Source organism: Quercus lobata, chromosome 11, assembly GCF_001633185.2.
Source record: "Quercus lobata isolate SW786 chromosome 11, ValleyOak3.0 Primary Assembly, whole genome shotgun sequence".
In the NCBI taxonomy this organism is placed as follows: domain Eukaryota; kingdom Viridiplantae; phylum Streptophyta; class Magnoliopsida; order Fagales; family Fagaceae; genus Quercus; species Quercus lobata.
This window is the reverse complement of record NC_044914.1, coordinates 18428012-18435081: the sequence shown is the minus strand read 5'-3', so window position 1 is coordinate 18435081 and position 7070 is coordinate 18428012.

Here is a 7070-nt window from a genome sequence, read left to right as displayed (position 1 = left end):
ATTTAGATTGGTACTACCGATTCCCAAAGTATGAGTGTTTAATGTGTTATTAATTTCATTTCATTGGTTTCTGCACATGACAGCAAAATTAAAAATAATTAGATTGTACACGTGTATAGTAAAATTGGACTCTAATTTCATATTCTAATTGAATAATTGGAATGATAATATATGATAGTAACAACAATAGGAAAATTCAAATAAAATTTCGAATTAAATTGTAATAATCTGAATAAAAAATTCTAGTAGAAAGACAGGGTGGAGTGATCCACTCCAAGAAAGCGACCAAACTTGCGTAAATATAGAATAATAAATTTCTCTCCAAAAAATTTACATTGTTCATAACTTTTACCTTCACTGAACATTTTAAAAACATAGTGACTCACATCTACCATCTAGACATCTACAGCCGGGTCCTCTCTAATTCACGTGAGATTTCATTGATCACTAAGTTCTTTTGCAGCCTGCAAAAAGTATCATCCATCGGTCCACAGTAGTGCTTTCTTCATTGTTATAGGTGCCAAATCTGAACAAAAAGCCAAATATAAGGATAGTGAATTTTAGGCATAATGTGCATCTAATCTCATATTAGCAATTTATAACAAATGTAAAGATGCAAACTTTGTAAGTGAATAGTAAACAAAACTCAGTGTCAGAACCAAGAAGAAAGCACTTTAATCCGAAACTCAGTGCAAATGTAAAGATGCAAACTTTGTAAGCAATTTATAACAAAGATGCAAACTCTGGCTTTGCTATCTTTTTGGAAATTATGCAATGTACCCAAACCAAGTTCTTATCACCGATATTAATCTCTTTGGTTTTCACGTTTGACTACAAAATCAAGAAAAAACTTAATTAGCACAATAACTCACTTGACCCGATACATAGAAGTGGTTTTAATAAGAATGAGCCCACATACATTTAGCCACATGATACAAAATTCAACTTTAATTTCAGATTCTAGACACATGGCACAAAATTAGAGTTCTAATTTGAAATTCAATTTCACACTTTCTTTGCTTCACCTATTATTTTATATATAGATTACTATAGCTGATTTGTATTGATGAATGAAAATTATTATTTTGATTGCTTTTTTCCTTTTTTTGTATTTTTGTATATCTAAATGTTCAGTACTAGGAGGAAAATCATTGTCTTACATAAAACATATACTAAAACAGACGTGATTAGATTCTCAATATGGTGTTTATAGGCCTTATGGCAGTCAATCATGCCACTTTATCCTGTGACTTATATATATATATATATATATATATATATATATAAACCTGTGAATTTTATTCAGAAACTGCTAATGAAAGTACATCATGAGATAAAACATGTTCAAACACGGACTCTTCTCAATACATGTTACAAAATCCAAAATACCAATAGCACGTTTTGCTAATAGGTATGCTGGTTGATTGCTTTGTCTGCCAGCATGAGAAAATTCTACTTGCCTGAAGATATAAAGGAAAATTCAGAGTTCCAGTGGTCACCATTGCAACACAGATGAGGGCAGTGGAATTTTCCCAGTTAAGGGGTTTATTATTACTTAGGAGTACCTAAGAATTACTTTTCAAATATAATGTCCTGTGATTTCTTAAGGATTGATATAATTAGTTAATTACTAAACCATTTTTGATTCAGAATCGTCAATCACTAAAGCTAAAAATTAGTAACTATACGCATGGTTTGAAAACATAACTTTACTAAGCAAGAAGACAAGTCTCTGACTTTGAATGAAAGCTTGATATATTCCTTATTTAGCTTAATTTTTTTTATATATTGTATTACTTTCCCTAGAGATGGTTAAAACTTAAAGTCTTAAAACACTTCTTTTTTTTTTTTTTTTTTTTTTTTTTTGGGGTATAACTATTGTGGGTGCATTTTTTGCATGCAAGGAAACTCATGTATTCTTTGGCAATTTTTGCTTGTCCCACATTGGAAAGATGTCTTTCCTCTTTCTACCTTATAAGAATGGTACTCTTACTCCATTGGTTCATCCCTTATAAGGTAGAAAGAGGAAAGACATCTTTCCAATGTGGGACAAGCAAAAATTGCAAAGGAGTACATGAGTTTCCTTGAAGTAAAAAATGCACCCACAACTATATTAGCACTTCCTATGGGTTTTTTTTTTGGCTCCAGCTCCCAAGGGTTTTAAGCTTTTCACATTAATCACATATGTATCATTTTTCTAACAACAATTTTTATTTGAAAAAACTTAATGAAATCTCTTCAAATCGATTAAGTGGTGATTCAAATAAGTCAACTAAACAAGTCATATGTCTATTGTAGACACTGGCGGAGCCAGAGGGGGGGCGAGGTCCCCCCTGACTCCTCCGAAAATTTTCTAGCATTAGTAGTCTAAAGTAATTACTTATTGACATGGAGGAAAAGAAATGATAAAAAGGACTCCTACTTGGTTGAAAGCGACTCTGACACAGGAAAAAAAAAAAGGAAAAAAAGTTCTCAAACACCAAACCATGCTTTTGTCTTGTCCTACGTGTTGCACCTATTTCACTATTTTTTTTTTAATATCATTATTTACACCATTTTCACTATTTATTATACTTTTCATAGCATTTTATCCTTGAATGATGTTAGAGATACTACAAATTTTACTACTTATTTTTTACAAATTGGTATGTTACCAATCACAAAAAATAATTTCAAACATTTATTCATTATATTTTTTAAGTAACACTAATCACATTTTTACTCCATCAGTTTGTAAATTTTTTAGTTACTATGAATTGGTTATTTTTGTTTATTTATTTTAATAAAATGAAATATATTCATATTTGCTTACAATTGTTTATTTATTTTGTTATTATTGTTGATTAATATTTTTTAGATTAATTTCACTTCTAATATCGTCTTTTAATTTTGCCCCATCTAAACTAAAATCCTGGCTCCGTCACTGATTGTTGATCATTTGAGAATAATGAAATCCCCAAAATTTTTTACAAACCTTATCGAGAATGATTAATTTAAGTTGAAATCCCCAAAATTTCCACCATCTTGAAGCTTAAATCTCCATCTTGAAACTAATATTTTCAACCCAAATTGTAGACACTCCATTTTGCAATTGAGAAATTCACTAATGGGTAAAATTGTGATTTTGAATTAACCCAAGAGTATCTATCCAAAAAAAAAAAAAAAGAATTAATCCAAGAGTAAAAATGTTGTTTGAATCATTCAATGAACATGAATATCACTCTAAGATAAAATTCACTAAAGGGTAAAATCATTTTGTGTATAAGGGTTTTATTTATTTATTTAGAATCATTTGTGTATAAGGTGTGTGTGCTTTGTTTTTTTACAAAGAAAGTGAGTGAAATTGAATGGGTATTATGTTTGGTTTCCAAAAAAAGTGGTGGAAAAATAAGAAAAGAAAAGAAAGTTACTTCTATGTTTTTCTTTAATAAAAACAATCTTACTTTTTTTGCCATCTAAACACTAACATGGCACTTTTTTTTTTGGATACAAGATAGAATTTATACTCTAACTTAATTTAAGTGTATATGTGTGCGAAACTCCTTCCTAGAGACTTGAACCCCGACTCTTGCCCCCCACACTAACATGGCACTTTGGTGCTAATAAAATATTGTTTTATTCTAACTAAGTGACACATAAGCAATATGCTAACCACGTTAGAATTTTTTTTTCGTGAGATATATAATCACAATACTAAAATTGAAACCATTTCAGAAACCCAAGGATTAAAATTGAAAAAAAGAAAAAGGATCAAAATTAAAAATTAAAAAAAAATCCATAAATATAGGAACAAAAGGTGAATTCTACTCTAATTTTAAAATTTAAAAACTCTATAGATTAAATAGTTGTTGTTCTCCAATTGGTTTGATAATTTGTAAGTATGAAAGGTATAAAAGAGACAATTTAATATATCAGTGATCTTGAATTTACTCAATTAATTAATTTTTTATTATTAGAAATTGAATTTTTTTAAGGTAAAAGATAGCTTTTATAATTTATGATTATGCAACGTATGCATCACTCGCCAATAAATTTACTATTGGGGGTGGACATTTCTTCATCCACATTAAACAATCTTTTTTTTTTTTTTTTTTTTTTTTTTTTTTGATAGGCACATTAGACAATCTTAAATTAATCTAATTAAAAATTATTGAATGTTACAATATTAACAAAACATTTCATTAGGTTTAACCAAACTTAGAATAAAAATCCTATAGGGTATTTCCCTTTATTTTTCATCAATCACAACTTATCACTTTTTTTTTTTTTTTTTTTTTTGCAATTTAAACTTTGGTTATTTTACAATAAAATATGATGTGTAAAAGACTATGATTGGTTAATACAATTACAATTATCTATTTACTTACGAAAATATTAAAGATTGTGGTGGGCCTTTTGTGCTTTTTGGGCTTAATTTCTCCTGTTGTATCATGGCTCGTGATTCTGAGGTAGGAGAGTTGGGACTAGCCTAACTGAAACAAACTTTAGGCCAGCTTGTGCGCAAGTTGGACCATCCTCATGTAGACACGCCTTGGCAAGAGCCTTAAATGTATAGCGTGCTCGTGGCAGGAACGACTGTTACAGATATTATAACAGGAAACACAATATGACAAGATAACTGAAACATCTTTACAAATAGCAATAACACATAAATAACACAACGAGGGAGAATGACGAGGTTGTGGCAGAATAATACAACCACAAATAACAAAATTGCAGCAAACAATTCAGTAATAAGGTAACAAGTTAGTCATTTGTCAACCAAAAAAAAGATTCGTTTGCCAAAGAAAAGGGCTTACCTTTTCAGCAAACACAAGTCCAAAAAGGAAGTCGATCTCCAATGTGGGTAACCTCAGAAAAGGCTCTTGCCATAGAGATTACAAACCTTGGAAAAAGGACCTAGATGGCTTAAACTTGGGTTCTTAGCTTATCAGAGGATGGGTCTGTTAAGAGAGAGAGAAATAGGTAACTTATTAAAGCATGCCTCTATCCATATCACTTCTGTTTTTCTTGAATTTTTGTGTCTTTCCTTTCTTTTTTACTTTTTTTTTCTTCCTTCGCTCTACCTCTATTTCTTGCCGTGGTTCCTCCTCCTTTTCATTGTTCATAACTATGGCCTTTTATACTGCCTGCCGTGACAGAATTTACCATTTTTACCTTTCAACCGCTTTTGGCTCGTTGTGGGTGTCCTTCCAAGATTGCCCCCTAGCCTGTCGACTGCCTAGCCACTACCATTGCACTGTGTTGGTTGCACCACGCCTCATTCCCAGACAAAAGTGGTTCGTCTTGTCTCTTACCTCTCTTTATTTTCACTATTCTCATATGGATAAGAGCTAAACCTTTCCCTCACACCTCTATGGCATGCATCTAGTGGTTCTAGCTTATATTTATTTCTTTTGGGTGAGATGTCATCTCAGCATGACATTTCTCCCTAAAGAAGTTTGAGCGGGAACTCCAAAATAGGCTCCCCTTTCTCCCCATCGCCAGACCACAACCTTTCATACCCTTGACCCATGACCCACCTCCCCTGTATTGGCTGGATACAAATAGGTGGTGCCTAGGCCCTGTGTGTATGCTTCACTTCCGTTTGAATCCATTACTTTTTTAGCCTTCACTCATTTGCCATTGCCTTTGTGTTTGTCTGATTCTACTATACGTTCTGGTAGTTGTTTAATTCTTGCGGCGTGAAAGATACATGGGCCTTTGGGCTCACATTTTCTACTTTCACCTCTTCTTTGGATTGGGCATTACTTAGGTGCAGGCCCTCTCCTTCCTGCCCAACCTATGTCCTCTTCTTTCCTGTGTCTGTGGGCTTCTCGGCTGGTGATCTTGCCATGCCACTATACTGCTCCTGCTATATCATTACCTCTCTTTTATTTCCTTGTTACCCATGGGCTTACGGGTTGATGCTCTCGCTAGTCCACTTTCCACATCTTTTCTTACTTCGGGCTTTATTTTGACCACATTCTTGCTGTGCTAGCTCATTTCAGCCCTCGGGCTTCCTCGGTGTATTTACTTCTTTTTTACCTCTTTTACTCCCATAGGTTTTTGCTAAATCCTTTGAGCTTCCTCGGCCCAACTACCGCATCCTTACCTCTTATTACCTTTCGGGTTTATTAGCCTTTAAGCCAACCTTATGAATTTACAAACTCATATCTTGGGCTTCCCTGGTCCATTTATTTACTCTTTACCTCTTATTATTCTCATAGGTTTACTACATTCCTTGGGCTTTCTCGGCTCGTTTACTTCTTTTTTACTTATTTTTATTTTTGCGGGCATGCTGACAATTATTCCTACCATTCCGCCCTGCTGGGCTTTACTTTACTTATTTTCTCTTCCTATTTTCTTCATATTGTTAGGCTTCTTTTGCCATTGAGCCTTTTGTCAAAAGTGGGCATCAACAAAGATACTACAAGTTTTACTTCATAACCTTTACAATTTGATGTGACAATGAGTGTTTTTGATAAGCTTCAAAATATAATAAAAGAATGTCTGATTTTTTATTTTGTATTTTTTATGATTGTTGACATATTAATTTATAAAAGTTATATAATAAAATTTATAGTGGCTTAATATCACTAATTTTCTTTTTAAAAAAAAATACTAAAACTACTACTAATTTTTCAAAATTAAGATCTCAAAAGCGAAATGCAAATGGTATACCAAACTAACTATAGTGCATTGGTTTAAAAAAAAAAAAAAATATATATATATATATATATATAGTGCATTGGAATCCACATGTTCCTGATTTTTACTCTATACTGTTTTCTTTCTTATATGGTTGGGGAAAAAAGTTGGGTTCCGTTATCACATGACTAGTTATTATTGGTGGAAAAAAATTATACTAATGTTAGACTAGATTATAACCCATAATACATTACCACTTTAAATATGTTGTGAAAAATGTTATAAAAATGTTGTCAAGGTAACATTATTAGTCCTCGCTTACATAAAAAAAACTAATTGGTGTCTTAATCTGATAATGAAAAGCTATTATCAAGAGCGGATGTCATTAGTTAAAACTAAAAAAAAAAAAAAAAAAAAAAAAAAAAGTAGCATTACCAAAA